This window comes from Orycteropus afer, unplaced genomic scaffold (assembly GCF_000298275.1).
Source record: "Orycteropus afer afer isolate SDZICR_OR568_19922 unplaced genomic scaffold, OryAfe1.0 scaffold00610, whole genome shotgun sequence".
In the NCBI taxonomy this organism is placed as follows: domain Eukaryota; kingdom Metazoa; phylum Chordata; class Mammalia; order Tubulidentata; family Orycteropodidae; genus Orycteropus; species Orycteropus afer.
Window position 1 is genome coordinate 1067974 of NW_006922197.1, and position 9103 is coordinate 1077076.

Below are 9103 nucleotides of genomic sequence, written 5' to 3' on the forward strand. Positions count from 1 at the left end.
AAAATACCCTGTGAATGAACAATGCAATGGCATAGTGTTCTGCCTGTGAACAATACAGTGCACAGCCTTGATATTGTTTATGTGTTTATAGTCAGGGATTTAAACAGCAGTGTTTTATTTCCCTTATTCATGGCTTTCAGGAGTTAACAAAAGGCACAAGTTTAGGCAGGTGTGAAGACTGACATTTTGTAGACTCATAAAACAGGTAATTCATCTTTAAATTTTGATGGGAGGAAGAGACATTTATTGATATGATAGCACTGTGATAGCTCTGGTAGTACTTTACATGTGTCATCTCAGTACTTGAATAAACCTCTATGAAGGTGTTATTTTTTGACCATTTGACTAAAAAACCCAAACACACTGCCACTGAGTCGATTCAGACTCACGGATACCCATTAGGATGGAGTAGAGCTGTCCCATAGGGTTTCCGAGGCTGTAAATCTCTACAGAAGCAGACTGCGTCATCTTTCTTCTGTGGAGCAGCTGGTAGGTTTGAACCACTGACCCTTTGGTTAGCAGCCAAATACTGGAGCTCCTGACCATTTAACACATGATAATAAAAGCTCCTATTTATTATGCATAGAACAACAACAACCAAAAAACAGACATCATACATGAGGAAAACAAAAGGTCATTAAAATGGCTGGAAAGAAAGGAAAAAACAAAATGGATGTCAGAAGAGACTCTGAAACTTGCTGTCCAATGGAGAGTAGCTAAAGTGGATGGAAGAAATGACAAGATAAATGAATTGAACAGAAGATTTCGAAGAGCAGCTCAAGAAGACAAAGTCAATTGCTATAGTGAAATGTGCAAAGACCAGTTAGAACACCAAAAGAGAAGAACACACTTGGCATTTCTCAAGCTGAAAGAAGTGAAGAAAAATTGAGCCTCAAATTGTAATGGCAAAGGCTTCTATGGGCAAACTATTGAGTGATGCAGGAAGCATCCAAAGAAGGTGGAAGGAACTCACGGAGTCACCGTACAGAAAGGAATCGGTCAATTTCAGGTGGTGGCAGTCCGTAGCCATTTCTCTGTCGCCTTATATCCAGGTGGCAAATGATCAAGAACTAATGATATTGAAAGAAGAAGTCAAAGCTGCACTGGAAGAATTGGCAAAGAGCAAGACTCTAGGAATTGACACAATGGCCACTGAGTTCTTTCAAAAATGGATGCTGTGCCGGAGGCACTTACTCATCTATGCCAAGTAGTTTGGAAGAAAGCTCCCTGGCCAGCTGACTGGAAAAGATCCACATTTGTGTCCATTTCAAAGAAAGGTGATCCCATAGAATGTGGTAATTATCGAATGATATTAATATCACATGCAAGTAAAATCTTGCTGAGTATAATACAAAAATGGTCGCAGCAATATATTGACAGGGAACTTCCAGAAATGCAGGCTAGATTCAGGATAGGATGTGGAATGAGGGATACCACTGGTGACGTGAGGTGGATCTTGGCTGAAAGCAAAGAATACCAGAAAGATATTTACCTGTGTTTCACTGATTATGCAAAGGCATTCTACTATGTGGATCATAACAAATTATGGGTAACATTGAGAAGAATGGGAATTCAGAACACTTCATTGTGCTCATGAGGAGCCTGTCCGTAATCTAGGAGGCTGTTCAAACAGAACAAGGGGATACTGCATGGTTTTAAATCAGGGTTTAAAATGCATCTGGGTTGTATTCTTTCCCCGTACTTATTCGGTCTGTATGCTGAGCAAATCATAGGAGAAGCTGGGCTATAGAAAGAGCACAACAGTGAAGTGCTTAACTGTTGTGTCACCAGGTACAAACTGACAGTTGAAGAAATTGTAGAATCTGCCTACTTAATCTTTGGATCATGGAGATTTGTGTGTGTGTGAATTACTAAAAATTGCTTTTGGTGGCAGTTGCTGTGTTTGGGCCCCTACCATTGCTGAATGAGTCAATAATAATGAGGATGGTTTCCTACAAAATGTCCACATTCTTTGGCAGTGAGTGGCACAAGTGAGTCCAGTGATTTCTCGTGTAAAGTACTGATATGCTGTTCTTTTTTCACTGCTGTCACTTTACGATCTTTTTTTAGGTATTTTGTCTGATTCCATTTCTCGGTTCAAAACTTCAGTGATAGTGTAGTTCATGGGTTGAAGATGAGAAAGCATTCAGGGCGGGAGAACTTATCAGGGAACTTTGCAGGGAATTCAGAGAGACTCCCACATGTCAGACATCAGTGTTTCCTGCTCCCTCCATGGGAGACCTGTCTGTCTCCAGCATCCTGGGCAGGAAAGGGCATCTCCCAAACATGTCCATGGTCTCTTTGGAGATAGTCACCAGAAACTTGTAATTTGTTTGGTGATTAGCAACTGGGGAAACAGTTTCCAGAGATGACCTCAGCTCCCCAGGCCTGCCCAGTCAATGCCATTGGAGGTGAAATGATCATTTCAGTTCCATGGGGAGGAGAGGACACAGTCAAATACCTGGACCTCAGGGTCTGGCTGCCTCCCTCAGACACTTGCCCTGGATGTCATCACCGTCACACTCAGCCCACCATCCTGGATGGAAGGGGTCAGGTGAGTATTTTTTGTTTCAGTCTGAGAGGCAGAGTCTGTAAGGGAAGGAGGCTTAGCAGGGTCTGGGGAAGCACTCGTCTTGGAATAAGGAAATTGTCTGAGTTCCAAACTGGTCCATTGTCACAGAGGAAGCAGGACTGAGTCCTGACCTTGAGCTGCATTAGAACAGAGAGATGGGGCCATAGACCCCGCCCCAGTCCCTGATGGCTCCTCGTGTCATCGTCAAGAATAGGGTTCTTCGGTGTTTAATCCTAGTGATCGTGAAACCTGAGTTTCAAGGTGCTTAAAGGCTGTGGTCCTGAATCCATCTGTTGTTCAGTCTACTGCACAGGAATCATGAGAATTGTCAGGATTACAGGAGATGACTGTAACACCACCATACTTGTAATACAGACCAGGATGAGTCTATGTGAATCATCAACTCCTGTGCCAAAATAGTGTATCTGAATCGTTCTCACTAGAACAGAAATGTTTTCTCTAATTCTGGTTTGATGCATTAATGGAGACAGGAACTGTGTCTCCCAGGAAACATCCATGGTCTGTTGATTATGGGGAGAGTATTTTCCCTCTAGGAGCTCTGGTGGCATAGTGCCTAAGGCATTTGACTGCTAACCAGAAGGCTGGCAGTTCAAACCCACCAGCCACTCCTTGAAAGGAAGACTGGGCAATCTACTTCCGCAGAGATGCTGCTTCAGAAACCCTAGGAGGGGTCACTATGAATCAGAACCAACTCAACAGCAGTGAGTGTGGGCTGATCATTGATAATAATGGGTTTCATACAGCAGCCATCAAGTCCTTTCTCTGATTGAAAGTATTCTAATATCAAACAAAAAGGCAACCATTTCAATTTATAAAATGCACAGGGTGTCATGCCTCACAGATTTCCTTTTCCACAGGTGTCTTATATGTCAATATCTTTCAAATATCACATGAGTGCTCAACTTTTACTCAACTTATGTATTGATTAATTGATGCATATAAGGAGGGAAAGTAGTTTACTATCTATTCTCCATTATTTTATCCTTTATTAGTGTTTCATGTCCCATAGTTTAGTGCACAGTATGAGTTTGTTCAATAATTCCTGTGATAAGTGTCACTGTGTTTTGTTCCTGCAAAATGCATCATTCTGTTGTCGCTAACATTGAGCTAATCTTGGACTCCTTCCCTAACTTCCTTCCTTCTGCTCATAAGTTGGATTGCTGTAATATTCTATTGCAATCAGTGAATCTGTATTTCATTAAAATTTTTAAGCATTGTAAGAAACAGGTACTAATTTGGTTGAATGGAAAGGCAATGTAGCAAAAGAGAGTGGCCAACACAATCAGACTAAGGAAAAGGAAGACACAGAGAGGTACACAAGAGGTACAGACAACAAATATAAACACTTACAGCTACGATACTGCATTATCAGCGATAACCAACACTTACCTCTGGGTAGGTACATAGGTGTTGTTGTTGTTGTTATTTGCCATCGAGTCGGCCCCGACTCTTAGCGACCCCTCCTTGGGTTTCCGAGGCAGTATCACTACGGAAGTAGGAATGCCCAACCTTCCTTCTGAGGAGTGGCTGGTGGGTTTGAACCACCAGCCTTCTGGTTAGCAGTCAAGTGCCTTAGGCACTATGCTACCAGAGCTCCTGGGTACATAGGTAGACAGGCCGAATGATCAGGTATGTCTAGGCAAAAGCTAATATACCCGTGACCATATATAAATTTGGCAGACGATATTTCTCTCTATATATTTGTATGCGTTATAAGAATGTCTGTACAAATAGACCTAATATGGATAAAAGTTATGGTAACATTTAAGCCACAGCCAAGTACCCTAAGGGTGCAAGTTGTTGGACCTGTGGGCTGAGGCCCATGGTCTTAGGGGACATCAAGCTCAATTGACAGAACATACTACACAAAAATATTGTTCTACATCCTACTTTGGTGAATAGTGATTGGGTTCTTAAAAGCTTGCAAGTGGCCAGCTAAATGCAACAATTGATCTCTCCTCATCTGGAGCAAAAAAGAGTGAAGAAAACCAAAATGCATGGAAACAATTAGTCCAAGATGTTAGGCAGTCAGAATAGGGAAATTGGCCCTCCATCCTGCTCTGGGTTTCAGCCTCTGAGGGGAAGTGGGTGAATTGTATATACCTGCTCCGGCTTCCCTGTGTCCTTCTTTCCTATGCATTCTTGCCCTCTGAGCTATCTTCCTGTGCAAATACTGCCCTTCTGATCTCCCATGGTTGATTGTTCTAAGGAGTGCACTGAGAAGCTCTGGCTTCCCAGTCTCAGCGCCCAGCTTCAAACTTTGTACAGTTCCAACCACAAGAGCCAACCACAAGGCCCTAGAAGGAAAGGACAAACAATTACAGAAGGGACTTTCCTGGGACATTTCCCCACCTAGGCATGTGCAGTTGCACACAAGATGATCTGGAAGTAACCTGGATTAGCATGCAGTTATCATACATTAGCATTGTAGTTTTGACCCCACTGGTGGGCAATCAAGGAAAGTTATGGGAAGGTTAAAATGTCTGAATCAGGAAGATGAGCTGTATCAGGAAAGAGAATAGAAGAGGGAATGGGACTGGTAGAATGAATGAAGTTTATCAGCAGGTCCTGCCCAAATCCAGCCCCTCATATTTAGACAATATGAAAGGACCGTTGTGCAGAGCTTGGTGCTGCTCCTCTTTAGGAGTACACCCACTCTCTAGTCCTTTGAGATCGTACTTTTGCTTTAATAAAGCTGTGTCTGTGTGTCTGAGCTTGCCACTTGGGTGTGGCTTTCTCGCATCAAACCTGGGAACATTCTCTCAAGTGCAAGCTGCTGCTGTGTGTTGTCTTTGATTCTTCAGTGCAGTGTGCAGCCAAACCAGGGCTCTCCCAACTAACAAAGGGACTAGAGGGCTGCATGAACCCCAAGCCTACAGGACCCTGAGACCATAAGAACTAGATGGTGCCCAGCTACCACTGTCCACCACTCAGAAAGGGAATAGTGCAGGAGATCCTGGAAAGAGTGGGAAGGATGTGGAACAAAACTCAAAATCATAAAAATGACCAGGTTTACTGGTCTGATCAAGACTGGTGAAACTCCAAGGTATGGCCCCTGGTCGCCTTTCATGCCTGGAATTGAACTCACTATCGTGGTTTCCAGCCAAACAATAGACAGGCCTATGAGGTGAACTCTGGTAGCATAGTGCCTAAGGCACTTGACTGCTAACCAGAAGGCTGGCGGTTCAAACCCACCAGCCACTCCTCAGAAGGAAGGTTGGGCAATCCTACTTCCGTAGTGATACTGCCTCGGAAACCCAAGGAGGGGTCGCTATGAGTCAGGGCTGACTCAATGGCAAATAACAACAACAACATGAGGTGAATGGTTACACCAGGGAGGTGCACTCCTTAGGACAATCAACCATGGGAGATCAGAAGGGCAGTATTTGCACAGGGAGATAGCTCAGAGGGCAGGAATGCATAGGAAAGAAGGACACAGGGAAAAGTTACCGCAGGGAGCAAGTGGGATGAGGATTGCTCTGAATGCCATGAAACAAAATGCGTATGAACCTTTGTATGGAAAATGAATTTGCTCTGTAAACTTTCATGAAAATCACAATATAAAAATAAGAAGAAAAAATCTTTAAAGCTTTATTCATGACTGCTGACTACATCAATCGAAAGCTGTTACAACCAACATTATAAAATAAAATGTCACCAATGTATATTAAAATGATGAGGTGTCAGTGCAAAACTAACTACGGAACTGGATTATTAGAAGAGCACAAACAGGTAGTTTGGTGTGGTGTGATGACTAGACTTTATATGAGCTTTCTTGCCATGGTCTTTTAATTCCCACAGTGATGGGTTGGGACTGTGTAAAGAAGGAGTTTGTGGACCACCAAGCGTATTGGACACCCTGCAACTAATGCAAGTAAGTTGCATGGAACCCTTGTGGTGTAATTAATGCAAATTAGGTGAATGGCACCCTTGTAGGGATTGGTCAGTTTTGTCATCCTGCTAGGTTTAAAGAGAGATAATTCCAGAAGGTACCTTCTAAGTATTCCAGAGGTTGGGGGGGCACCTCATTACCATCCAAGAAGAAGAATCAGGAGTGGACCATGTATTTTGGACTAGGGGTCCCTGGTTTGAGACCTCCTAGGCCCAGGGGACAGAGAGCTGTGACACCAGGGATGGCAAGAGGCACTTGTAAACCCAGCAGAATCTGGTGGCAGAGAAATGGCAACAGACCTAGGGGACAGATGTGCAATGGCCGTGGTGGGCTTCCTGGTACACTGAGCTATGTGGCTCCAGAGGGTGTGTCGATGCACGGAGGGAGAGAGCTGGGTGCCTTTGGCCGGGATGCCTGCTGGAAGAGTGGGGTGCCTCTGGGTGCATGTCAGTAGAACTGAAAGAACTTTTTCACCTGCCCAGGCAGGGAAGAATCCAGGCTAAGGGCTGAGGATTGAGTGCCAAGTGTTCAAAGAATCCTGTCCTGAAGATACCGAGAGGAGCTGAGAGATCTGTCCTGCACTAGAGACTTTTTCTGTGTGCTTCCTGATCCTCATCCTGAGTTATAACCTGGTACTTCCCTAGCAAACCCCTGAAGTGTGAGTGTGGTCTGTTAGTTCTGTATGACCACTGCAGCCAGTTATTGAACCCGGGAGAAAAGCAGAGTGTGCCAAAGTTGGCCGGAGGTGGTGGTTGTAGTGATGGTTGGAATCAAAATTGACAAGAAGTTTGGAAAGAGGAAATATGTCTGACCTACATCTCGTAGGAAACAACCTCGGCTAATGCGATGGTGTTTCTCCCTCCTCACAAAGTTAGAGGAGGTCAGATGCTTCCATCACATCAGCCAGGTTCAAGTCCCCACTCTGCCTCTAACCAGCATGTAAATTTAGACAAATTCCTTAACCGCTCTGCGCCTATATCAGCTTATCTTTATAATGAAACTAATAGTAGTGCTTGCCTCATGGATTCGTGGAGAATAAAAAAGTTACCACATGTACGGTCTTCAAACGTACCTTCTAAGTATTCTTCAAAGGTTATATATCCAACTCTTGGAACCTCTTGATGTAAGAAAAACTGTAATTCAATGTATCTAGGTGGGAATTATACTGCCTCGGAAACCCAAGGAGGGGTTGCTATGAGTCGGGTCTGACTCGACGGCACATAACAAGGTGGGAATTAATGGTAGGTGAGGAATAATGGATTTCAGCTGACATGATACATGTGGCCCGTGTCCCATCTTCCCATGCAGGACCCTCTGGCTCTGAAGATAAATATTAGTCTCTGGGAAATGATGAAGTGGCTGCCAGGTATTTGACAGTAGCAGTGATCTTCCTTTCAGAGACTCTAGTTGGTGTCCTGGCGAATTTTTCTCTTCTTTACCGTTATCTCTTCCTCTACTTCACTGGGTGCAGGTTAAGGCCCACAGAATTGATTCTCAGCCACCTGACTGTAGCCAACTCCATGGCCATTCTGGCAAAAGGAATCCCCCAGACCACAACAGCTTTTGGATGGAAGAATTTCCTCAATGATTTTGATGCAAATTTATTTTGTGTGTTCACAGAGTGGGCAGGGGTGTGGCCTTTGGCAGCACCTGCCTCCTGAGTATCTTCCAGGCCGTCACCGTCAGCCCTGGGAACTGCAGGTGGGCGGAGCTGAGGGTGAAGGCTCCCAAGTGCGCTGGCTTCTCCCTTGTCCTGTGCTGGCTCCTCCTGCACGTGCTGGTCAATATGATTTTTCCTATGTATGTGACTCCCATTTGGAGAAACAAAACCATCACAGACAAAAAAGACTATGGATACTGTTCTGCTGTCCGTCATGACGAAACCGCAGACTCACTGTATGCAGCCTTGTTGTCGTTCCCTGATGCTGTGTCGGTAGGGCTCATGCTCTGGGCCGGCGGCTCCATGGTTATCTTCCTGCACAGACACAAGCAGCGGGTCCAACACCTTCATAGAGGCCACGTCTCCTCCAGGTCCTCCCCTGAGACCAGAGCCACCCAAACCATCCTTGTCCTGCTGAGCATCTTTGTGTCTTTTTACACCCTGTCCCTCATCTTTCAAGTTCTTCTGTCTCTTTTTTCTGATCCCAGTTGGTGGCTGGTGAACATGGCAGCACTGGCTGGTGTGTGTTACCCAGCTGTCATCCCCTTTGTCCTCGTGAGCCATGACTCCAATATCTCTAGGCTCTGCTCGGCCTGGATGAAGAAGACAAAATCCCCTCATCTTATCAGAAATGCATGAAGGTGTGTTTCTGCACAAGGTTCAGTTCTTTGCTTATTCGTCACCCAGAATCCAAGCACACAGGAAGCAATCATATTACAAGAGAGTGGTGATACACACACACACACTTGTATCTGTGTCTGTGTGGCTTTGTGTGTGTATTGAGCACGTCATGTTTCTAACTCATCAAGCTACAATGTTGGGAAATTGCCCAATGAGACATATAAAAAGGACACTAATTTCAACAATAATAAACATCTTTAACCCTGATGTTGATTTTTATCGGGCATTCATATTGCCACATTAGCTGATCAGTTGGTTGTAATTACATGTGTTTTTT

At 44.4% G+C, this 9103-nt stretch overlaps 1 pseudogene; it reads left to right on the forward strand.

Annotated features, from left to right (window-relative positions):
• The first annotated feature begins 7723 nt into the window (after positions 1-7723).
• Positions 7724-8784, forward strand: LOC122151599 (annotated as a pseudogene).
• Positions 8785-9103: the final 319 nt, after the last annotated feature.